The 26,212-nt window shown below is 36.8% G+C and overlaps 1 long non-coding RNA gene across 1 annotated transcript; it reads right to left on the bottom strand.

Annotated features, from left to right (window-relative positions):
* Window positions 1-419: 419 nt before the first annotated feature.
* On the bottom strand, window positions 420-24,193 carry LOC144239690 (uncharacterized). Its single transcript, XR_013337466.1, has 3 exons — window positions 24,097-24,193; window positions 9,422-9,570; window positions 420-605 (listed from the first exon to the last, which is right to left on the bottom strand). It is a non-coding gene; the product is annotated as an uncharacterized LOC144239690 (long non-coding RNA).
* Between the last annotated feature and the right edge of the window lie 2,019 nt (window positions 24,194-26,212).

Below are 26,212 nucleotides of genomic sequence, written 5' to 3'. Positions count from 1 at the left end.
CTCTAATTTAGTGAGGTCTCCCTGTATTAATAATCTCACTGAGACTACCTGGGGCTGACTGACTAAATCAACATTTTTTGCCTTTGTCAGTGGATGAGGGTGGAGCAAGACCTGGACCCTATTCAGGAATCACACAAGAAAACGGAGGTGAGTAATCAAACAACTTGGAAAGGGGCTGATGGCAGGTTGCCTGGAGTGTCAGGCTGTGTGTGTGTGTGTGTGTGTGTGTGTGTGTGTGTGTTGAAGATGATAGTGGTAACTCTGAGGATGGCCCCAATGTGTGTAAAGTGATATGTGAAACTGTATGAATTACCTCATTTACTTAATCTGGAAATGAATGGTTCTTGGTGCGCATGTTCTGGTACCATCAATTTTACTTGACTTTTGGAGAATCAAAAAGCAAACCAAGTGGTATAATATATAGTTTCAAACATGTTTTTTATAAAATCATATGTCTGTTCCTTGCATATAGCTGTGGATCCCATGCCTTCCAATGTCTTAGGGATCTTCTTTTCATGTGTACAATTTCTGCCTTCTTCTACAGCATTTGTTGTTGTATTTTATTCCTCTCCGGTCTTCCATGTTTTGATCCCTGATTCTCCCAACTGGGGGAACAACAACAACAAAAAGAACTTATTAGTATGATCAGTACAACAACTTAGATATAAATCTTACCCCTTTAACCTCTTGGAAACCATTAAAGTCACAAATTGGGATCAAAATAGAAAAATCCAGTTTCAGTGAGGTTCAAAGAAAAGCCCATGAATTCCAAAATACATGTGAGCACTTCCTAATATAGTTGAGATTAGGTAAAAGAATTTCAAAGAATGAAAGCTGGTAAGCAGAGGTGAGAAATGGTGCTTAGAAGCTGGTGAAGCCTATTACTAATGGTTCCAGAAATGGCAGGGGTGGGAGGTGGAGTGGAATCACTTCAAGAAGACTGGGAGCTTACTTTGCAGTATAAACTTTGGAAATGGAAATGCCATGAAGAGGGTGGAGGTCAAGCAGAGTGATATCAGGTGGAACCCATGTGCCAAGATCAGGACAGTCATGTTAAAGGAAAATTGATTTGAAAAATTAGAATATGTCTCAGTTTTTACCAAAGTTAAGATAAAAGAAGACTTGAGTGTCCAAAGAAAACCTCAAGTTGCTTAAAGGAGAGAAACATCAACTAGTGTCAAGTTTATATTCAATAATATTTAGCACCACAAATCAGAGGAACAAAGCTAAAAGGATAATCAAGGACATGAAAGCCAAAGATTTTTGTCCACAGTCAAGCTGCAGTTTAAGTATAGGTATCATTTAGAGTCATCCTAAAATAAGGATGTGAACTAAGGTGACTTGAGAGCCAAGGGTAATAACATAAAGGTGAGTTTGTGCTAATTGAAAAAAAAAGGATGGCTATTAAGATGTAAAAACAGCTAAAAACAAACCAAACCAAAAAAAAGGCATTAAAGTTTTAGCTAAGCCTGATGTGATTGGAAGAGGATGGAGGAAATGAAATAGAATAAGTCAGACTTGATGGAACAGAGTTTTCATGGGAATTCTTTAAGACCAGAGAGTATGAATGCAGCTATTACAGAGATGAGGGTAGAAAAGAACTATGAGGAAGAAAGTAAAATGTGAAGTAAAATGGCTTGTTATGAATATTGTATGCTTCAGATTATGACAAGCCTGAGATTCAAATCCTAGTCCTGGAAATTCCCATCTGTGACACTGAACTAATGATTTGTGCTGTATGCACAATATATTCTACATCATCAAAAATCTTGAACACAGTATTTTTTTTCAGAAGTGTCATATGGATTAAGGAAGACATGTGTAAACCTTACACAAAGTAAGTTCTCAAAAGCTATTACATTAAACACTTTTCAACTCATTATTTGAGGCTAGTATTAAACATAGAGTTACTGTGTGACCCAGTAATTCCAGTCCTATACATACACCCAAGAGAATTGGAAATATACATTCATGCAAAAACCCGTACACAATTGTTAATTGCAGCATTATTCATAATAGCCAAAAGTGGTAACAACCCAAATGCCTATAAGCAGATGAATAGACAAAGAAAGTGTGTTATATCCATACACCAGAGTATTATATGGCAATAAAAAAAACATGCCACAACACAGATGGCCCTTGAAAAAATTATTGTAGGTGAAGAAGCCAGTCACAGAAGACCACATTTCATTTATAAGAAATGTCCAGAATATGCAAATCGATAGATACAAAGAGGAAATTAAGAGTTATTTAGGGTTAGCAGGGTTCAGAGGAATTGAGAGTGATTGCTGATAGGTATAGGGTTTCTTTTTGTGGTGATAAAAATGTTCTTGGATTAGATGATGAAGATAGTCATACAACTCTATGGATGTGCTAAAAGTGACTAACTTGTACAATGTAAGAGTTAATTTTATGGCTTGTTAATTATATTTATGTCCATACTTTTAAAACGTTTATTTTTTAGTAATCTCTCCATGCAACCTGGGGCTCAAACTCATGACCCTGAGATCAAGAATTGTATGCTCTTTGGAGTGCCTGGGTGGCTCAAATGGTTGAGCGTCCGACTTTGGCTAAGGTTATGATCTCATGGTTCGTGGGTTTGAGCCCCACATTCGGGCTCTGTGCTGACAGCAGCTTAGAGCCTGGAACCTATGATGGTGCTTGCAAGTAAGAGGATGATCAGTGTATTGAAATGAACTAGAGCAGTAATTATTAAGCTTTAACGTAGTTTCTAGGGGATGAAAATGAAAATTCCCTTCAATTCAAACTGTAACCACAAATTTTGCAGCTACTTGATTATGTGCTCCCCCCCCACACACACACACACATTTTCCTGAGAATCACAAGGAGGGACACTTGTGGGGATGAGCACTGAGTGTTATGTGGAAACTAATTTGACAATAAACTATTTGTAAAAAAAAAAAAAAAAAAAAAAAAAGGAGGGAGGTGGCCCCCATGACAAAATAATAATAAAACTTTTTTAATGTTTATTTATTTTTTGAGAGAAAGAAAAGAGCATGAGTGGGGGAGGGGCAGAGAGAGAGGGAGACACAGAATCCCAAGCAGGCTCCAGGCTCTGAGCTGTCAGCACAAATCCCCATGCAGGGCTAGGCATCAGACCTCGGCTCAGGTCATGATCTGGACACAGAATGCCAAGCAGATCTGTTTGCAGCTTTGAATCTAAGTTGTCTCCTTCAGACAGCGTAGAGTTGGGTCTGGGTTTTTTTTTGTTGTTTTTTTTTAAATCAAGTCCAACAGTTTCAGCCTTTCAGTTTGATTGTTGAATCAATTCAAACTTAATTAATGATATTGATGGCAGGCATAAATCCAACCAATCTATCCATATTCTCGACATTTGTTGTTATCCCTTTGTTTTGTTTTGTTTTGGTTTTTTGTATCCTAATGAGTGTGAGTCATCCTAATGAGTGTGAAGTGGTATCACACTGTAGTTTTATCTTGCATTTCCCTAATGATTGAACATCTTTTCATGTGGTTATTGCCTATTTGTCCATCTTTGGAGAAATGTTTACTTATGGTTTTTGCTCATTTTTTAATCAGGTTGTTTGCATTTTTGTTGTTGAGTTTTAGGGGTTCTCTATTATGTCCTGGATATTAATCTCTTATACGTGATTTGCAAGTATATGCTTCTATTCTGTGGGTTGCCTTTTTATTCTATTGAGAGTGTCTTTTGATGCACAGAAATTTTAAAGTTTTATGAAATCCAATTTGTCAATATTTTCCTTTTGTTGCCTGTGTCTTTCATGTCATATCCAAGAAATCATCGCCAACTCTTATATTATGAACCTTTGTACCATGTTTTCTTCCAAAAATTTTATTGATTTAGGTCTTTTATATATGTATGGATGGAGGGACAGATTTATCTTAAAGTTTCTATTTAAATCCCGGTTAGTTAACATACAATGTAATATTAATTTCAGGTATATAATACAGTGATTGAACACTTCCGTACATTACCGGGCGTTCATCACAAGTACACCCTTTAATCCTCATCACCTATTTAACCCATTCCCCCATGTACCTCCTTCCTCTCTGTTAACCATCAGTTTGTTCTCTATGGTTAAGAGTCTGTTTCTTGGTTTGCCTCTCTGTCGCTTTTTTTTTTCCTTTGCTTGTTTGTTTTGATTTTTAAATTCCACATATGAGTAAAGTCATATGATACATGTCTTTCTCTGACTGATTTATTTCGCATAGCATCATACTCTCTAGCTCTATCCATGTTGTTGCAAATGGCAAGATTTCATTCTTTTTTATGGCTGAGTAATATTATATTGTATAATATACCACACCTTTATCCATTCATTAGTTGTTGGACACTTGAGCTGTTGCCGTAATTTGGCTATTGTAGATAATGCTGTTATAGACACCAGGGTGCATGTATTCCTTCAAATTAGAGTTTTTGTAGTCTTTAGGTATATACCTACTTGTGTGATTGCTGAATCAGAAGGTTGTTTTATTTTTAACTTTTTGAGGAACCTCCATACTATTGTCCAGAGTGGCTGCACCAGTTTGCATTCCCAACAGTGCAGGAGGGTTCCTTTTTCTCCACATCCTTGCCAACACCTGTTGTTTCTTAGGTTGTTGATTTTAACCATTCTGACAGGTATGAAGTGATACTTCGTTGTAGTTTTGAATGCATTTCCCTGATGATAAGTGATGATAAGCATCTTTTCATATGTCTGTTGGCAATCTGTACATCTTTGGGAAAATGTCTATTCATGTCTTCTGTCCATTTTTTAATTAGATTATTCATTTTTGGGGTGTTGAGTTTTATAAGTTCTTCATATATTTTGGATACTAACCCTTTATCATATATGTCATTTGCAAATATCTTCTCCCATTCTGTAGGCTGCCTTTTAATTTGTTGATTGTTTCCTTTGGTGTGCAGAGTCTTTTTATTTTGATATAGTACTAATAGTTTAATTTTGCTTCTGTTTCCCTTGCCTCAGGAGATATATCTAGAAAGAAGTTGTACTGGCCAATGTCAAAGAAATTACAGCCTGTGTTCTTTCCTAGGATTTTTAGATTTTTTTTAAAATGTTTATTTATTTATTTTGAGAGAGAGAGAGAGAGAGAGAGAAGGAGAGGAGGAGAGAGAGAGGAGGAAAGAGAATTCCAAGCAGGAATTCCATACTGTCAGCGCAGAGCCGGACGTGGGGCTTGAACTCACAAACCATGAGATAATGACCTGAGCTGAAACCAAGAGTCAGACACAATCTACTGAGCTTCCCAGGTGCCCCTTTTCTTATGAATTTTTGGTTTCAGGTTTCACGTTTAGGTTTTTAACGCATTTTGAATTTATTTTTCTATATGATGTAAGAAAGTGGTCTAGTTTCATTCTTTTGCATGTAGCTGTCCAGTTTTCCCAACACTATTTGTTGAAGAGACATCCTTTTTCCTATTGGGTTCTTTCCTGCTTTGTTGAAGATTATTTAGTTCTTTGATCTATTTTGAATTAATTTTTGGTGTTAATATTTTAATGGTGTTGGGTGAGGGCACAACTTTGTTCTTTGTATGTGGATATCCAGTTTCCCTAGTACCATTTGTGGACAAGATTTATTTGGGTACTGTTAACATTCTTAATATGTTAAGTCTCCCAGGGTGCCTGGGTGGCTCTGTCAGGTAAGTAGCCGACTCTTGGTATTGGCTCAGGTCATGATCTCACTGTTCATGAGTTCGAGGCCTCATCAGGCTCTACACTGATAGCGTGGAGACTGCTTGGGATTCTCTCTCTCCCTTTCTCTGTCCTTCCCTCCCACTTCTCTCTCTCTCAAAAATAAATACATAAACATTTAAAAAATGTTAAGTCTCCCAATCCATGGACATAGGATATTTCAATTATTTATGCTTTAACTTCTTTCAGCAATGTTTTATAGTTTTTTTTACAGGTCTTTTTCTTCTTGGTTAATTATTAAGTATTTTATTCTTTCTCAGATTCTTCATTGTTTTGTTTATAGAAATGCAACTGATTTTTGTGTGTTGACATTGTATCTTACAACTTTGCTAAATTCATTTATTCTAATAGAGTTTTTTAAATGGAATCATTAGGATTTTCTACATGTAAGTTCATATGATCTGCAAACAGAGATAATTTTACTTGTTCCTTTCCAATTTGGATGTGCTTTTTATTTCATTTTCTTGCCTAATCCTCTGGTTAGAATGTTTAGTACTATGTTAAATAGCAGTGGTAAAAGTAGGCATCCTTGGGACGCCTGGGTGGCTCCGTCAGTTGAGCATTTGACTCTTGATTTCTGCTCAGGTCATGATCCCAGGGTCATGGGAGCCCAAATTGGGCTCCACACTGAGCATGGAGACTGCTTAAGATATTCTCTCTTTCTCCCCCTACCCCTCTCCCCAGCTTGCATGCTCTCTTGCTCTCTCTCTTTCTTTAAAAAAAAAAAAAAGTGGGCATCCTTGCCTTGATCCCGATCTTAGAGGACAAGCTTTCAGTCTTTTACCATTTCGTATGGTGTTCATTATGGGCTTTTCATATATAGCTTTTGTTAATGTTGAGACAGTTTCTTTTTGTTCCTATTATATTTTTTGTCATGAAAGGGTGTTAAATTTTGTCAACTGTTTTTTCTGTATTAATTGAGATGATCACATGTTTTTCCCCTTTATATTGTTGATGTAGTATATTACATTGATTCATTTTCTTATATCACACCATCCTTGTATTTGAATTTTCCATTATTTCTTGAGAAATAAATCCCACTTGGTCATGGTGTGTAATCCTTCTAATATGCTGCTGAATTATGTTTACTAGTATTTTTTTGAGGCTTTTGCCTAAATGTTCATAAGGGATATTGGTCTATACTCTTTTTTTTTATCTTGTAGTGTCTTTTTCTTGCGTTGATATTAGAATTATGCTGGCCTCATAGAATAAGTTAGAAAGTATTCCCTCCTCTTCAATTTTTTGGAAAAGTTTGAAAATGATTGGTATTATTTCTTAAATGTTTGGTAGAATTCACTAGTGAAGCCATCTGTTACAGGCCTTTTATTTGTTGGGGAAGATTTTTGATTAATGATTCCATAGCCTTACCAATTGTAAGTCTATTCAAATTGTCTATTTCCTTCTGACTTAGTTTTGGTAAGTTTTTGTAGTTTTTGGAATTTTCCCATTTCATCGAGGTTATCCAATTTGTTGGCATATTGTTCTTAGTACTCTTATAATCTCTCTTTCCCCCTGTAGAATTGGTGGTAATGTCCCCACTTTCACTTATGATTTTAGCAATTTGAGTCTTCTTTTTTTCTTAGTCTATGTAACTAAAAGTTTGTCTATTTTCTTGGTCATTTTGAAGAACCAACTTTTGGTTTCATTGTTTTTCTCTATTCTCTATTTTATTTATCTTTGCTCTGATTTATACTATTTCCTTCTTTCTGCTAGCTTTGGGTTTAGTTTGTTCTTTTTATAAGTTATAAAGGTGGGTTGTTGATTTGAAATCTCTCTCATTTAAAAAAAATTTTTTAATGTTTATTTTTGAGATAATGTTATATTTTGAGATATAGAGAGACAGAGTATGAGCAGGGGAGGGGCATAGAGAGAGGGAGACACAGAATCTGAAGCAGGCTCCAGGCTCTGAGCTGTCAGGATACAGCCCAATGCGGGGCTCAAACTCATGACTGACCATGATCATGACCTGAGCCAAAGTTGACCACTTAACCAACTGAGCCACCCAGGCACCCTATTCTTTCTTGTTTTTTAATGTAAGTATTTATAGCTACAAGTTTCTCCCTTAGCACTGTTTTGCTGTAAGTTTTGTCCTGTAAGTTTGGTATACTATATTTTTGTTTTCATTCATCTCTGAGTACTTTTTTTTTTTTTCACCTCTGGGTATTTTCTAATTTGCCTGGTGATTTCTTCTTTCATACATTGTTTAAAATTGTGTTGTTTAGTTTTCACAATTTTGTGAATTTTCTAGTTTTCATGTTGTAGATTTCTGACATCATCGCATTATGGTCAGAGAGGGTACTTTATATGATACCTATCTTTTAAATCTATTGAGATTAATCTGTGTCCTAACATGTGGTCTATCCTGGAAAATGTTTCATGTACACTTTGAAGAAGACTATATATGCTGTTGTTGTTCATATGCAGTGTTCTGTATATGTCTTTTAGGTCTAATTGGTTTACCTTGTTAATGGCCTCTATTTCCTTACTTATGTTTTGTCCTGTTCTATCCATTATTGTGAGTGAGGTAATGAAGTCTCCAATTATTATTGTAGAACTATTTTGCCCTTCAGTTCTGTCAGTTTTAGCTTCATATATTTTGATGGTCTGTCATTAGGTTTATAAATGTATAGTTATTATATCTTCTATTGTATTGAGTGTATTGTATAAACTTGTATTGAGCCTTTTATTAATATGTAATATCCTTTGTCTCTTGTACCTTTTTGATATAAAGTTTATTTTGTCTGATATTAATATACCCAGTTCTGATTTCTTTTGGTTACTATTTGCATGGAATATCTATTAACATCCACTCACTTTCAACTGATTTGTGACTCTGAATCTCAAATGAGTCTCTTGTAGACAGCTTATATTTACATCATGTGTTTTTATCCATCATGCTGATCTCTGTCATTTGATTGGAGATTTTATTTTATTTATTTCTGAGAGAGAGAGGGAGAGAGATGGCATGAGCAGGGGAGGGCCAGAGGGAGAGGGAGACACAGAATCCAAAACAGGCTCCAGGCTCTGAGCTGGCTTTCAGCACAGAGCCCGAAGCGGGGCTAGAACCCACCAACTGTGAGATCATGACCTGAGCTGAAGTCAGACACTTAACAGACTGAGCCACCCAGGTGCCCCTGATTGGAGATTTTAATACATTTACCTGTAATCACTGATTAAGGAGGGATTTACTTCTAACATTGTGCTAATTGTTTTTTATATGCTCTGTAGCTTTTCTTGTCCCTCATTCCCTGAATTCCTGTCTCCTTTTATATTTATTTGATTTTTGGTAGTGAAATGTTTAAATTCCTTCTTAATTTTCTTTTGTGTATATTCTCCAGCTATTTTCTTTTGTTATATTTAAAATCCCACAGTTACAATATTCTAATTTGAATTTATAGCACCTTAACTTCAATGACATACAAAAACTCTTCTCCTTTATATCTCTATTCCCACCCCTCTTGATTGTTGATGTTACAAAATTACATCTTTATACATTGTGTGCCCCCAAACATAAACTACCAATTCCTTTAAATGCATTAATATCCAAAATTATATAGAAAATAATATTTAGAGATACACAGCTAAAGTTTACAGTATTACAGTAATACTAGCTATTACAGTAATAATTGCTTTTTTCTACAAATGTATTAGTCTCTTAAATTGTGTAAAAACAATAAAGTTACAAGCCATTGTTATAATACCAGCTTTTATAATTTCTCACTTATTTACCTTTATTAAGATCCTTATTTTGAAAAAAAAAAAAAAGATCCTTATTTTGGGGCACCTGGGTGGCTCAGTCAGGCATCCGACTCTTCATCTCAGCTCAGGTCTTGATCCCAGGATCATGAGTTCAAGCCCCGCATTGGGTGTGGAGCCAACTTAAAAAAAAACAAAAACAGAAAACAACCTTTAAGATCTTTATTTCTCCATAGACATTCAAGGGATACTGCCTAGTGTCCTTTCTTTCTTTTTTTCTTTATGCAAGTATTTATTTAAATTCAAGTTAGTTGGGGCGCCTGGGTGACTCAGTCGGTTAAGTGTCCGACTTCAGCTCAGGGCATGATCTCATGGTTCGTGGGTNGTTTCAGATGTAGAATTTAGTTATTCATCACTTACATACAACACTCAGTGCTCATCACAAGTGCCCTTCTTAATATTCATCATCCATTTAACCCATTCCCCTGCCCACCTTGCCTCCAGAAACCCTCAGTTTGTTCTTTATACTTAAGAGTCTGTTTTATGGTTTGCCTCTGTCTCCTTTTTTTCACCTTGCAGAACTCCCTTGAACATTTCTTGGATGGTGTGTCTAGTGGTCACAAATTTCATCAGCTTTTGTTTATCTGGGAATGATTTGATTTCTCCCTCACTTTTGAAGGACAGTTTTGCTGGGTATAGGATTCTTGGTTGACAGGGTTTTATTTTTTTCCTTTGGTCAATTGGAATATATCTTCCCATTGTCTTCTGGCCTTCTTTTTTTTTTTAATTTTTTAATGTTTTATTTATTTCTAGGAGAGAGAGACAGCGTGAGCAGGGGAGGGTCAGAGAGAGAGGGAGTCACAGACTGAAACAGGCTCCACGCTCTGAGCTGGCAGTCAGCACAGAGCCCGACGCGGGGCTCAAACCCACGAACCACGAGATCATGACCTAAGCGAAAGTCAGACGCTTAACCGACTAAGCCACCCAGGCGCCCCGTCTTCTGGCCTTCTGTTGAATAATCTTATTGAGGATCCCTTGTATGTGATGATTCACTTATCTTTCTACTCTGAAGATTCATTCTTTGTCTTAATCTTTTGAAACTTTGATTACAGTGTGTCTCATTGTAGGTCTTGAGTTTATGTTATTTGGAGTTCAATGAGCTTCTTGCATATTTACATTCATGTTTTTCCTCATATCTAGGAAGTTTTCAGCCATCATTTCTAATATGTTCTCTCTGCTCCTTTCCTTCTTCTGGGACTCACAGGACTTGTATGTTGGTCCTTTTGATGAGGTCCCATAAGTCCCTGAGACTCCATTTGCTTTTCTTAAATCATTTTTTCTTCCTGTTCCTCGGAGTTGATAATTTCTTATCTTCAAGTTCATTGATTCTCCTGCTTGCTTATTCTGCCTTTGAATCTCTCTACTGAAATTTTTATTTCTGTTGTACATTTTGGCTCCAGAATTTCTTTTTGTTTTAATTTAGGTTTCTATCTCTTTCTTGATATTTTCATTTTGTTTACATATTGCTTAATTGACTTTCTCCAAATCTTCCTTTAGTTCTTTGTGTTGCACGTGAATTTAGGCTCAGTCCTTCCATCTTGACCTAGAGTTTACCTTCTAGGCCTGCACTTGGCAGAACTGCTGAATCACTATATTGTACACCTGAAACTAATATTACACTGTAAACTATACTGGAATTAAAATTAAATACTTAACTTAAAAAAATAAAGAAAACAGCTGCATAAACAGAGAGAATTAGAAAGTTACTGTGCCTAAGGAAAGGCTCAGAAAAAACATCTTTTCTTTGGCACAGAAATGATCTACAATCAATCAATTGATACAACAACAACAATAACAACAACAATCTCCAGCAAACCCTGGAGAAGAGAAGAAAATCTGATTTCTAGAGTTACCACATTATTAGATGTCCAGTGTTCAACAAAAAAATCACAAGGCATATAAAAACAAAGGAAAGTATGTCCCATTCAAAGGAAAAAAACAATTCATCAGAATCTGTCCCTGAAAAAGACCTCATGGCAGATATATTAGACAGCCTTTAAAACAATGGCCTTAGACTGTTCAAAGTGTTATGCCGAGAGACACAGAGCTCAACCAAGACCACTGACACCAAATAAAGGGAGTCTTTATTACTAGCTGGGACCACACAGAATTAACACAGAACTTCAAATGTGCGACCCCGAGCCCAAGGACTCAGGGCTTTTTATATCAGCAAGCAGGCAAGCAGGCAGTACAAAAGCAGAATTGTAAAAAGGCTACAAAGTGATAAAGAAAGTGGCCCTTATCCTGGTATGTAGGACAACATTTGTTATTTTCAAGGCATGGTTTAGGGTTTCATGGTAAGGGAGTTTCAAGGGAATGGCCATTATCTCAAGGACAAAGTATGCAAACTATATCATAAATAACCATTAATAGGGAACATTAACCCTTGTCTTCTTACTTGTTTTTTTTTCTTGCACCTGAGGATAGTCATGTGCATTTGTCTTTCTCTGGCTGACTTATTTTGCTTAGCGTCATACTCTACAGCTCTATCCATGTCATTTAAAATGACAAGATTTAATTATTTTTTAAGGCTGAATAATATTCCATTGTATATATGTATGTGTACGTACACACACACATGCACACACACGCGCGCGCGCACACACACACACACACACACCCTGCATCTTCTTTATCCATTCATCTATTGATGAACAGTTAGGTTACTTCCATAACTTGGCTATTGTAAATAATGCTGCAATAAACGTATGGGTGCATATATCCCTTTGAATTAGTGTTTTGTATTCTTTTGGTAAATATTCAGTTGTGTGATTGCTGGATGATAGTGTAGTTCTATTTTTAAGTTTTGGAAGAACCTCCACACTGTCTTCCACAGTGTTTGTATTCCCCCCAACAGTATGTTAGGGTTCCCCTTTCCCCATATCTTTAACAACACTTGTTTCTTGTGTTTTCTATTTTATTTTTTAAATGTCACTTCCTTTATTATTATTTTTTTAATGTTTTATTCATTTTTTGAGACAGAGAGAAACAAAGTGTGAGCAGGATTAGGAACAGAGTGAGAGAGACACACACAGAATCCAAAGCAGCTCCAGGCTCTGAGCTGTCAACACAGAGCCCGACGTGGGGCTCAAAGCCACCAACCATGAGATCATGACCTGAACCAAAGTCGGACACTTAACCAACTGAGCCACCCAGGTGCCCCTTGTGTTTTCTATTTTAAAGCGTTCTGTCAGGTGTGAGGTGATTTTTCAATGTTGATTGTGATTTGCATTTCACTGATGATGAGTGATGTCATCTGTCTGTTGGTCATCTGTATGTCTTCTTTGGAGAAATGTCTGTTCATCTCTTCTGCCCATTTTAAAATTGGATTGTTTTTTGGCTGTTGAGTTGTATAAGGTCTTTATATATTTTGAATATTAACCCTTTACTGGATATGTCATTTACAAATATCTTCTCCAATTCAGTAGACTGTCTTTTAGTTTTTTTTTATTGTTTCCTTTGCTGTGCAGAAGCTTTTTATTTTGATGTGGTCCCAACAGTTTATTTTTGTTTTTATTACCCTCATCTCAGGACACATATCTAGAAAAATGTTGCTATAGCTGATGTCAGAGAAGTTATTGCCTGTGCTCTCTCCTATGATTTTTATGGCTTACGGCCTCACATTTAGGTATTTAACTCATTTTGCGTTTATTTTTGTGCATGGTGTAAGAAAGTGGTCCAGTTTCATTCTTTTGCACGTTGCTGTCCAGTTTTCCCAACACCATTTGATGAAGAGACTGTCTTTTCCTCATTGCATGTTCTTTCTTTGTTAAGATTAATTGATCATATAATTGTTATAATTGTGGGTCTATTTCTGAGTTGTCTTTCTGTTCCATTGATCTATGTGTTTGTTTTTATGCCAGTACTATACTGTTTTGGTTACTTGTAATATTACTTGAAGTCTGGAATTATGATACCTCTAGTTTTGTTTTTCCTTTTCAAAATTGCTTTGGCTATTTGGGGCCTTTTGTGGTTCCTTACAAATTTTAGGAATATTTGTTCTACTTCTCTGAAAAATGCCATTGGTATTTGGATAGGGATTACATTAAATCTGTAGATTGCTTTCGGTTGTGTAGACATTTTAATGCTATTTGTTCTTCCAACACATGATATATATTTTGTTTTTGAATGTCCTAGACTTTAATGTCTGACTCCCCAAAGGGGAAGAGTAAAACGTGTGGGGAGAATAGAGGGACGCTAGCCTTTTAAATCTCCTGAAAGTCATTTCAGCTGGAGAGGGAGGGGCTTGTAATAAAGGGGGGATTGCAGCAACAATGGTCTGAATCTCTCTGATCAGAACCAACAATCAGCAATCAGAGCACAAATTTCTGACATCTGGAGGACAGCATCCTTTGCTTTCACCCTGGTTCCTGTAAGCTATGTGCAAGCAGCTCCAGGGGCACGTGCACAGGTGCCTGCCGCTTGGCTGGGGATAGATATCTGCTACTTTGCTAAAAGCTGAAATTGGCTAAAATTGACTATAATATACTGTCCAATTCTTTCCTTGCAAGCTTTCAACAGACTCCAGGATTCTAAAACAGTTACATCAGGCATATTCTGCCAGCAGAGTTGTCTAGGTGGATAGACAGATTCTGGTCCTTTCTACACCACCATCTTCCCAGACTCTGAGATCTCCTCTATTTCTTCATTTCAAGAATGTTCACTCTTGCTTGTTACAGCAGAGTCATAAAAGCTTCTTTAAAGTAATTGATAATGTCAACCATTCTAATTCCTTTTCCTTAATCTTCACCATTCCATAGCTACTTATTAAAAACATGTTATATGGTAGATAGTGTGCTAAAACTGATTAAATAATAGTGAATTAAATAGACATGATGCTTTCCAATAGGAACCTTCCAGTCTAGTGTAGAAAATGAGAAAAAAATAGATGAGAAAAAAATTGTGAAGGTTATGATTAGTTATCTGGGCACTAGAATAAGATTTGGTGTTGTCACAGTTTGAGAGGGGGAATTTTTAGTGTTATTTGTAATTATATTTACACTGAGATCAGAAGGAAGAGAAGGGTCCATACAAAGACAAACAGTATTTCCAAATGGGGTGCCTGGCTGGCTCAGCTGGAAGAGCATGTAACTCTTGATCTCAGTGTCCTGAGTTTGAGACCCACGTGGGGTGGAGAGATCTCTTAAATAAATTTTTTTAAAAACTTAAAAAACAAAAACAATACCTGCTAGAGAGAACAGCAGTGGAAATCAAACTAATATAGAAAAGTGTTTTATCTGCTTTTGGAACATAGCATAGTGAACTGGGAAAGAGCATAGTTCAGTGATATGTTAGCCAGAGCCAGATCATGACATCACATTGGAGTTAATGGTAAGTTATTCAAATGTTAAAATAAGTGCAGAGGAAAACCTTAACGATTTTCCAACTTCAGGCTACATCAGAATCACTAGAGATTTTTCTTAAAGCTAAGTTCTGTTCCTGTAGTTTGATTCAGTTGTTTTGAAGTGATACTTGTACCATCTGTATTTTTAACAAGGCTTCTAGTAATTCTAATCTAAAGCAACATTTTAGAAACACTTAGTTAACCTGCTTCTTTAATCACTTCTGTGTCCACCCTATGCTCACCTTCCACAGTTAGATTTTTCCAAGCCATCAATTTCTTATAGGTATTGTGTTCATATTCTTATTTAAGACATTTTATTCTTCCAGGAACTGGGGAAAAAAATGCATGTTTTCCTTATTACTTCTCAGATGTGAAATCAAAATGTGCAACAAAGGAGTTATCATCAAATGATGACAATTATAAAATAAAGTCATCTCAATGTAAGATAATGGAAAGACTTACAACCCTTGAATTTGGATGTTCCATTTATCAAGATATAATGGTATAATCACCATTTTCAGACAGAACAGGGAAATCAAGAGGGATATCTTAAACCTGTAACAGTCACCCATGAAAATATGCAAAGTCTCAGTCAAGAAACATTCAATAGTCTACATCAGATATATCATGCTAGGCAAAACCCCTATGAATGCAGAGAATGTGGGAAAGTCTTCAATTACCACTCACTGTTAATTCACCACGGGAGAAGACATTCTAAAGAAAAATGCTATGAATGTAAGGATTGTGGAAAGGCTTTTAGCAGTTGTTCAAAACTTACTGGACATCAGAGAATTCATAATGGAGAAAACTCTATTAATGTAATGCATGTAGGAAAGCTTTCCACCACCCCTCAAATCTCATTCGACATCAGAGAATTCATACTGGAGAAAGACCATACGAATGTAAGGAATGTGGAAAGGCTTTTAGTCATGGCTCACACCTTACTCTACACCAGAGAATTCATACTGGAGAGAAACCTATAAATGCAAAGAATGTAGAAAGTATTCAGTTACCACTCATCCCTCATTTGACATGAAAAAAACACATACTAAAGAAAAGCACTATGAATGTAAGGAATGTGGGAAGGCTTTTAGCAACAGTTCAATCCTTATTCAACATCAGAGAATTCACACCGGAGAAAGACCCTACATATGTAACAATTGTAATAGAGCCTTCCGTTATCACTCAAATCTTATCGGACATCAGAAAATCATTTCAGAGCAAAACTCTTTGAATGTAAGGAATGTGGCAAGTCTTTTGGTCAAGATCACAACTTATTCATCATCAGATAATTCACACTGGTGAGAAACCCTGTGAATGTAAATAATGTGGGAAGGCCTTTATCTGTGGCTCATGTCTTATTCAACATAAGAAAATTCATACTGGAGAAAGAAAATCTCTAGTATTTAAATGAATGTAGACAATCCTGTGCTTCTAAAGTAAACTTTTATGGGACATCAGAGAATTACTAAATGAGAACTCTGTGAATAAAGCAGTATAGGAAGGCATCAGAGAATTCAGGAGAAAGGCCACATGAATGTAATATGTAATAAATTTTTATCTTAATTCTTATTTATCATATCAGTGATTACATTAGCATAAAATTATACCTATGTAAATAATAAGGAAAAACTTAGCTTAAGTTTATACTTTATTCTACATTAGTGAATTTATAATAAAGGCAGTCTTTATAATGAATGTAACAAGTGTAGGAAATGGTTACCAAGATATTACTTAACATTAGGGCATTATAAAAACACTTTAATATGAAAAATATAGGAAAGTCATCAATAACCACTTATCTTTTGTTGAACATCAAAAGAAAAACTTTGACAGAAAGGCAATAAGGTGATAAATCAAGTAAAAAAATTGATCTAAAACAAAATACTATATATCAACTTGGTAATTTAAAGAAGAAACTAAAAGTAAACAATACAGAATTTTTAGTAATGAATGGTACTGAGAGTACTACATATCAAATGCTGTGTAATGTGATCCAAAGCTGTACTGATGGGAAAATGTATATCCTTTGATACATGGATATAATTTAATGAACAGAAAAATAAGCTATGTGTAAAACAAAGGAAGGTAGAAAGCAAATAAAATAACTTCCAAAACAAGATACGAATTAATAAAAGTAGAGATTGAATCAAGTCAAGACAAGTTTAGATTTAGTCCAAATCAAGAAGTGTTCTTTCTAGAGGTCAGAATCTGGGCGTGGTCAAGAAAAAATTAGAAACTAAAAACATTATAAATGAGGAATTTTATTTAACTATATAAACTGAGATTCTTCTTAACCCTCCTACTACTTTAGCAAGTAAATCTGAACATCTGGAGCAGGATTTCACACTGCTGACATTTGGGATCAGGTAACTCTTTGTTGTAGGGGGCTGTCCTGTACAGTGTACGGTGTTTATTAGACCCCCTGTCCTCTGCTCACTAGATGTCAGTATTATCCCCTTCCCTCTAATTGTGACAAAGAATGTTTCCAGATATTGCCCAGTTGGCAACTACTGATCTACATGAAATTAATCATTTTCTAAGAAAATAACCTGATTTTATTCAGGAAGAAGTAGAAAACCTGAATAAAACATAACCAACAGGGAAAAATCTTAAAATATTTAATGATCTAACCCCTTAAAAGGTCAGATGGTTTTTGTTTTTTTTTAGATTTAATATATTTTATTTTATTTGATTTTTATTTATTTATGTTTACAAATAGTTTATTGTCAAATTAGTTTTCACATAACACTCAGTGCTCATCCCCACAAGTGTCCTCCTCCATGCCCATCCCTCCTCCCCCCCACATCCATCAGTCCTCAGTTTTTGTCAGCATTCAAGAGTCTCTCATGGTTTGCTTCTCTCCCTTTCCCCCACCATTTCCACCCTTCTTCTCCCCCTTGTTCCTCTGTCAAGTTCCTCCTAATCCTCCTATATGTGCAAACATATGATATTTGTCCTTCTCTGCCAAGGTCAGATGTTTTTAAGAACACAGCATACCAATCCTTCAAGTAATAGATAATTTACATATTATATAAATTCGTCCAGAGCCTGGGGAAAAAATAGAATTCTTATCAACTTATATAAGAGGAACTAAAACTTGGATAGTTAAATGGGGCAAAAAGTATATTATGGTTTGAATTATGTCCCCCCAAAATTCTGTTCAGGACCTAACCTCCAATACCTCAAAATGGACTCTGGAGATAAGGCTTAAAGAGATGATTAAGTTAAAATGAGTCCCTCAGGGTGGATCCTAATCCAACCTGACTGATGTCTTTATAAAAAGAGGAAATTTAGACACACAGGAATACATTTGCACAAACAAATGACGATGTGAAGACCTGACAAAAAGGCAGCCATCTCTAAGCCAAGGAGAGAGACCTCGGAAGAAACCAAACCTTGATCTTGGACTTCTAGCCTCCATAACTATGATAAAATAAATTTCTGTTGGTTAAGCCGCCCAGTCTGTGGTACTTGCTATGGCAGCCCTAGCAAGCAAATACAGAGTACATAATTAACATTAAAAGCCAGTTTGGTGGGGGGCACCTGGGTGGCTCAGTCGGTTAAGATCTGACTCTATCTCAGCTCAGGTCTTGATCTCAGGGTTGTGAGTTCAAGCCCTACATTGAGCTCTGCACTGGGTGTGAAGCCTACTGAAAAAAACGTAGGGGAACCTGGCTCAGTCAGTTACGCATCTGACTCTTGATTTCAGCTCAGGTCTTGCTCTCAGGGTTCTGGGTTCAAGCCCTGCTCTGTGCTCCATACTGGGTATAGAGCCTACATTAAAAAAAAAAATCCAATGTAAAGGATTTTTTACATCTTAGTAAATAATTATTAAGAGAGATGTAAGGGTGTCTGGGTGGCTCAGTCAGTTAAGTGCCCAACTTTGGCTCAAGTCACGATCTCACAGTTCATGGGTTCTAAGCCACTTACGGGGCTCTGANGCACCTGACTCTTGATTTCAGCTCAGGTCTTGCTCTCAGGGTTCTGGGTTCAAGCCCTGCTCTGTGCTCCATACTGGGTATAGAGCCTACATTAAAAAAAAAAATCCAATGTAAAGGATTTTTTACATCTTAGTAAATAATTATTAAGAGAGATGTAAGGGTGTCTGGGTGGCTCAGTCAGTTAAGTGCCCAACTTTGGCTCAAGTCATGATCTCACAGTTCATGGGTTCTAAGCCACTTATGGGGCTCTGAGCTGTCAGCCCAGAGCCTGCTTCAGATCCTATATCTCCCTCTCTCTCTCTGCCCCTCCCCTCCTTGCACGTGCTCTCTCTCAAATAAACATGTTTTAAAAAATACAAAGAAAGATGTAAAAATCCTGATAATTAATAAATCAAACCTACCACTGTATTAGTTTACTACCATATAATTTACCCAGATTGTCCAGGACCTAACCTGCTCTCTTTCTTTCTTTCCTTTTTTTTTTTTTTTTTTGTTTGCTTGTTTCAGGAGAATTTAGTGATTCGACACTTACATATAACAACCAGTGCTCAGCATAACAAGTCCCTCCTTAATACCCATTACCCATTTAGCCCATCTAACCTGCTTTCAATTAGTGATATATCCAGGGTCTGTTATATCTCAAATCTAAGAAAACACAATAATTTTCAAAAGACATGGTCTAGCCCCATCTTCTGGATTCATCTATTGTATATTTATATGGTCTGAAGAGTTGCAATGTGTAGTGTTTATTTGCACAATTTAAATATTGAAGTATTACAGTAACTAGAATATATATTTTGAAATATGGTAAGCCAAGTCCCCTACCAGTTTTTTTCTTTTTGTACCTAATTTCAAGTGTTTGTTCTTCTATTGATTAGAATTATATCAACTATTTATATTAACTTATTATTTTTTTATATTCATTTATATTTGAGAGAGAGAGAGAGTGACTGAGCACATGTGCACAGGAGGAGCAGAGAGAGAGGGAGGCAGAGGATTTGAAGCAGGCTCTGTCCTGACAGCAGAGAGCCTGATGCAGGGCTTGAACTCATGAACAGTGAGATCATGACCTGATCTGAAGTCAGACGGATAACCAACTGAGCCACCCAGGTGACCCTAATTCATTACTGGGTTATTTTGGTGTGTTTTTACATTTTACAACCATGGCAAGTGTCTCTCTTGCCTCATCCTAGTGCTAGCCTTAATCACCACTAATCGACATTTTGACCCTGTTTGACTTAACTGTAACCACTTTGTTTCTAGCTCTTAATTGTTGTCCTTGGTCTCTGCTGGCTCACATGGCCTTTAAATCCAACCAGGCCACAGAAACAGTCCCATAATCTCATTCCCTTAAGGACCACTGCTTGCTGATTACTTTTCTTCGAGGGCCACTGGTCTATCGAGATTTTCTGTTTCTTCTCGAGAAAATTTTGGTAATTTTAAAAAGTTGATCATTTAATCTAGGTATTTAAAATGTTAGCGTTAAATCCGTTTACTGATTTTTTTTGAGCAGGAAGCAGGCAGGAGGAGAAGGAGAAACAGAATCCCAAATAGGCTCGATACCCAGCATGGAGACCCACTAGGGGCTCTATGCCGTGACCATGCTGAAATCATGACCTGAGCAAAATCAAGATTTGGACAGTCAACTGACTGAGCCACCCAGGCTCCCCTCCATTTACTGATTTTGAATGCCTAATATAATTATCTATAGTTAATTAAATCTCTGATAGTCCTAATTTTTATATCTTTTCTTTAGCTTGATGAATTAAAGTTTTATTTATTTTGTTTTTCCTCAAAATCAGTTTTCATTGTTCTAAATGATATTTTCAGTATTTTTGCTTGCTACTCATTATTTCTTTTTTTTTTTTAATTTTTTTTATTTATTTCTAGGAGAGAGAGACAGCGTGAGCAGGGGAGGGTCAGAGAGAGAGGCAGTCACAGACTCTGAAACAGGCTCCAGGCTCTGAGCTGGCAGTCAGCACAGAGCCCGATGCGGGGCTTGAACCCACGAACCGCGAGATCATGACCTAAGCGAAAGTCGGACGCTTAACCGACTAAGCCACCCAGGCGCCCCGCTACTCATTATTTCTTTAACATCTGATGTTTATTATTTCATTTCTTCTTTCTTTGAGTTTACTTTTTAAAAACTATTTGAAGAGAAAACTGCTTTATTTTCAACTTATTTAATGCATTATTTATTATTTACTTATTTTAATGCATTTAAAGCTATTAATTTTAAATGTCCATTTAGACATAAAGTTCTTTTTTTTAGTTTTAAATGTTTTCTGATTTCCATTATAATTGCTTTTTAACCTATGAAAAGTTTTAAGATTGTTTTGAGTCTGTAAACAAAATTGCTTTGATTTTATTTATTTGTTTATTCCAATTTAATTATCTTGTAGTCTAGCAGATGGGCCATAGGATATTTAATCTCTGGAATATGTGCAGTTTTGGGGAAATATTCTGTAATCAAAATAAATAATATTTTAACACAGTATTTTTTAAATTCAAAGTTAGTGCCAAAAAGCCCCATAATGAACAAAATATCAGTGTCCTGCCAAGCTATATTGAAGCCTGAGGCTAAAAGAAAAAATCAGTACTGATTCTGTCTTTCTTTAAATTTTGATATTTTGCACCCTACTCTCAGTTTGACCCACGGGAACCATTAGCAATGAACAGACCACTAAATCCAACTCGACCTGTACAGTAGTCAAAACCTAGGTCTGGTAGTGAAGGCTTTGCCCAGTTTCAAGCATACCAATAAGACCTGGAGAGTAGAAAATAGCAGCTTTTTAGATGCATTAGTAAGACAAATGAATGAAGGAGGTAGGAAATAAAGCCCTCAATTACATAGGGACTTGTATTTTCATGGGCTTTCTGGGATTCAGTGATCTGCCAGATGTCAGGGTATCTCTCCTCCCAAGGTGAAAGACAAGTTGCTGAACCTCCTAACATAAATCTGTTAAGACAGAGGGACAATGCTTGTTTCCTTTGGATTTTGGAGGGCAGCATGGTTGGGTCTAGAAAGCTTTCTATTTTATTAAGGTTTTCAAACTCATTACTCAAAATAACCAGAGAATTCTCTTGAGTTTCAAATTCTCTCTCTCTATAGAGATTCCTATGAATGCCCCCTTTTCTTTCTAATGTTGTTTGTGTGTATCTTCTCTATTTTTTTTCATCTTTCTTAAAAACAACTTCACTCTTTTACATAGAACCAGCTCATGGTTTTATTATCTCTAGTAGGGTTTTTTTTTTCTGTTTATTTTATTAACATCTGCTTATCACATTGATTCCTCTTTTCCAATTTCTTTGGGAGTATTTTTTTTAAAGTTTATTTCTTTATTGAGAGAGAGTGAGCAAGTGTGTGAATGGGGAGGGACAGAGAGGGAGAGAATCCCAAGTAGGCTCCTCCTTGATCAAGAGTCAGAGGTTTAACTGAATGATCCACCCAGCAGTCCCTCTTTGGGAATATTTAATAGGACTTTAGTAGAATGTGATTGAATTAAAGCTTAATTAATTTGTTTTCACTCTTCCTAGCATCCTAATTTTAGGTTAGATTTTCTTCTGGATATCACTTTGGCCCATCCCTTAGGTTTTTCATATATATAGTACTATCATTTTTCTCTTCATTCGAAATAGTTTGCAACATCCCATATTATGTTGTCCTTAACCTAAGGGTTGTAGGTTTTTTAGGGTCTTTATAATGTCTTTATGGTCTACTTTTTGGAGAATTTTTATAAGTGTTCCATGTATGTTTGAAAAAATGTACTTTTCTAGTTAAAAACAAAAATAAAATGTAGATATATATTAACCAAATTACTTACGTTATCCCAATATCGCCTTATACCTACTTTTCTTCCATTTGATCTGTTTCTCAAAGATATGTTAGTTACTGTGATCGTGAGTTCCTCAAAATTTCCCTGTTTTACCAGCTTTTGCTGTATACATTTCAGAGCTATATTGTTAGATAGATGTTATTAGTGTTGTATGCTCTTGGTAGCTGCATTTTATTAAAACACAGAACATCTCTGTTAATATTGTTTGCTTTTAAATTTGTATAATCTAATACCATCAACACACCTGCTTTCTTCTTGATAATATGCCCTTGTAGATAATTCTTAAATTCATTTCCTTTTTAAATTTCTACTGTGAAATTTTTACATGAATACTAAAGAAATGAGAACATTATAATAAATTTCATGTACCTATCAGCTGCTTTCATCATTTACCAACATAGTGTTATTTTTGTTTTATCCTTTTACCCCTCCTCAGTAAACTTCTTTAAGCTAACATTTTGTTAGTATTTCCACATAAATCACTAAAAGATAAGTCTTCTGGTTAACATAATCATATTACCAACAAAATGAAGAGCAATCTTTAGAAAATGTGTGTTCACTAATAGACTTCCACAGATTTTTCCTTAAACTAGTCTTTGGGAGAAGACAGACCAGCTAGTGAAAGCACAGTTCAACCCTCTAACTGGCCCAATTTTTAAGCTAAAGCCCAGAGAGGGACATAAATAGCCTGAAGGTACCCAGCACGCCCACATCAGAGCCTCTGTCTAGCTCCCTCAAAACACTTTTCCCACTGCTGGGACTGCTAAAGGACTTTCAGTAGGTCACAGAACCTCCTACCACTGTCGGACAGGACTTCCTGGCAGAGGCAATATTTAGCTGGGTTTTAAAGAATGATTAGGAGTTCGCCAGNCACCTGCTGGGCTTTAGGCTTTATTTACATACTAAGGACGTTGTTATTACTTAGATTTGAATGTACAAATAAACAAAAATAGCAGTTTCCCTTAGATGCTTTTTGTCACACGTTGACCATATTAAAAACTATTATTATTTTTATAATTGTTGCCTACTAACGGAAATTAATGAGGATGCAAGCTCTATTTTCCTCCACCAGCCCTCCAGAGGTGCCGTCTTGCCCTGGTGGCATCCCTCAGCAGAGAACTAGACCGTACCGATTAGTACCTTATATATATCCCCAGGGGGTTTCTCCCCCAAAGGGTAAACTACCCTTCCGGCCGCAGACGGGCCGTTCTGGCATCTCTTTTGCCGGTGGTTTCGCCCAGGAACGGGCTCCCATTCTGACCTCTCCGCGTTCTCCCTGCGGGCTTCTCCAAAAAACAGATTGGACTGTCCTCACTTCTCTCATCCGCCGGTGATTTCTCCCAGGATTCAGCCGTTGCATATAAGACGTCTGTCCTCATCCCTTGGTGACTTTTCCTCCCTGGCTCCCCTCATCCCCGATGGTTTCTCCCAGCAGATAATTAACTCTCAGCAGCGCGGTGTATCCCGAAAGGCAAATTAGCTTTTCTAAATATAACACAGATCACCAGACACCATAGCCAATACCTCCTTCCTTCCAGAAGCCTACTTCAACCAGGGCCTTATCCCCGCGTTCTACGCTGCAATCCTCGCCTCGCTCTAAGAAAACCCGCGGGAGGACTAGTTCTCCGTACGGAATGGACACGCCTCAAAGATGGCGGCTCGCGCTCAGAAGCACTGTCGGGCGAGACCATGTTCGCGGCCCGACAGCGTCTCTTACGGAAACTACGCCATGCCGACTATTGGTATATGCGGCTTCCAAGGTAACACTCAGAGCATGAGCGATAGCGACTGTCCCTGAGAGGAGGTGCTGGAGGTCAAACCGGAAGCGGAAGTGGTCCTCGAAGGCTTTTTAGCCGCTGAGGTCTGGAGCGTCTCCGCAGTTTAACTCCGAGAGGTCTCTGAGGTGATTTTGGTTCGTCCTGATTAGGGATTTTGGGGGTCGGTGATGGGTGTGTTGTCCGTAGAGTGAGTGAGTGTGGTTTCTGGGTCTATGGCGTCCGCTGCTGTGTGGGCAGTGATAGGAGTCTCTTGGCTCAGTGATGAGTGTGGGATTTGTTGACACGGTGATGGGAGTTTGTGGTCAGTGACTGATCTGTGGGGTCAGTTATGAGGTCAGTGAGGTCTGTGATGAGCTCGCTTTCTAAACATTTTGTTCAAATCTAAGTACTGTTTTTTTCTTCAATTTTAGTTACTTTTTTCAGTCATGAGATATTTAATAGTGCATTCTCTATCACAGTGCCTCTGGGTAATGCTCGAATTTAAAAATTGCTTTACAGGGGCGCCTGGGTGGCGCAGTGGGTTAAGCGTCCGACTTCGGCTCAGGTCATATCTCACAGTCCATGGGTTTGAGCCCGATGTCGGGCTCTGTGCGGACAGCTCAGATCCTGGAGCCTACTTCCAATTCTGTGTCTCCCTCTCTCTCTCTGCCCCTCCCCCGCTCGCTCTCTGTCTCTCAAAATAAAATAAAGACATAAAAAATTTTTTTAAATAAAAATAATTTAAAAATTGCTTTACAGTCTAGTTCATGGTCAGTGTTCATAAATGTCACATCGATTGCATCAAAGCAATGGGTGCTCTCTACTGTGTTGTCTCACAGTTTATCTTGTTTGCTTAACTAATTACAGAGAACTTGTCCTTTCTGCTGTCAGCTTCTGCTTTGTATATTTGAAACTATTATTAAAATTAGTTGTTTATTTTTAATAATAGATATGACTAACTCAAAAGACACAATAACAATTCTAGCTGTCACCAGTAATTTATAAAAGGGGTCATTTTTCTAATTTCCAGTACTGGATTTTTTTAAAATAACTTTTTACTATCCTAAGGAGAAATTATATTTAATTGCTCTGCTACATTTTCCTATTAGTAAAATTTGCCTCTTTTTGGTTACTTACCATTTAAGTTTCCTTTTCTGTGAATTTTCATATCCTCTGTACAGCATTTTTCCCCCAGGGCTTTTTTCCCCCATATTGATTGCTAGATTTTTTTTTAAATGTAGAGATACCCTATTTTCACATTTTGAAAAAAATATGTAGATTTTTTCATTTTTATTTATTTATATGTTTTTTTAAATGCTTATTTGTTTCTGAGAGAGTGAGAGCACATGAAGAGTGGAGGGGGAGAGAGAACAGGGACAGAGGATCCAAAGCAGGCCCTGTGCTGACAGCAGCGAGTCAGATGCGGGGCTCAAACTCGTGAACTGTGAGATCATGACCTGAGCCAAAGTCAGAAGCTCAACCGACTGAGCTACCCAGGCGCCCCTTCATTTTTATTTTTAAAGTATGTTTTAACATGTAATTAGGGAATACCATCTAGCCAAAAATATCAGTTTTTTTCTTTTACAGCATCTGGGTTTTCTCACATGTGACCTAAAAGATTCCTTCCACCCCACACAATGTCGATACAAACACATACTACTAAAATTTATTTCAATTTTTTTAATACAAATACTTAAATGTTTAATTCTGCTGGAATTCAGTCTAATATATAGTGTGTGAGGGCGATCTAGTTTGTTTTTTTCTAGGTGAATGGTCAACTCTATCAGTGCCACTTACATCATAAATGTGCTCACCCAGTTGGATGCTGTTTTTGTTACATAAAGTCAGTATTGTGTGAGCTGTTGTTTTCTGTTTTGATTACA

The sequence above is a fragment of the Crocuta crocuta genome, unplaced genomic scaffold (genome assembly GCF_008692635.1).
Source record: "Crocuta crocuta isolate KB4526 unplaced genomic scaffold, BGI_CrCroc_1.0 scaffold267, whole genome shotgun sequence".
Taxonomy (NCBI): domain Eukaryota; kingdom Metazoa; phylum Chordata; class Mammalia; order Carnivora; family Hyaenidae; genus Crocuta; species Crocuta crocuta.
This window is presented reverse-complemented; position numbering and strand designations above follow the sequence as displayed.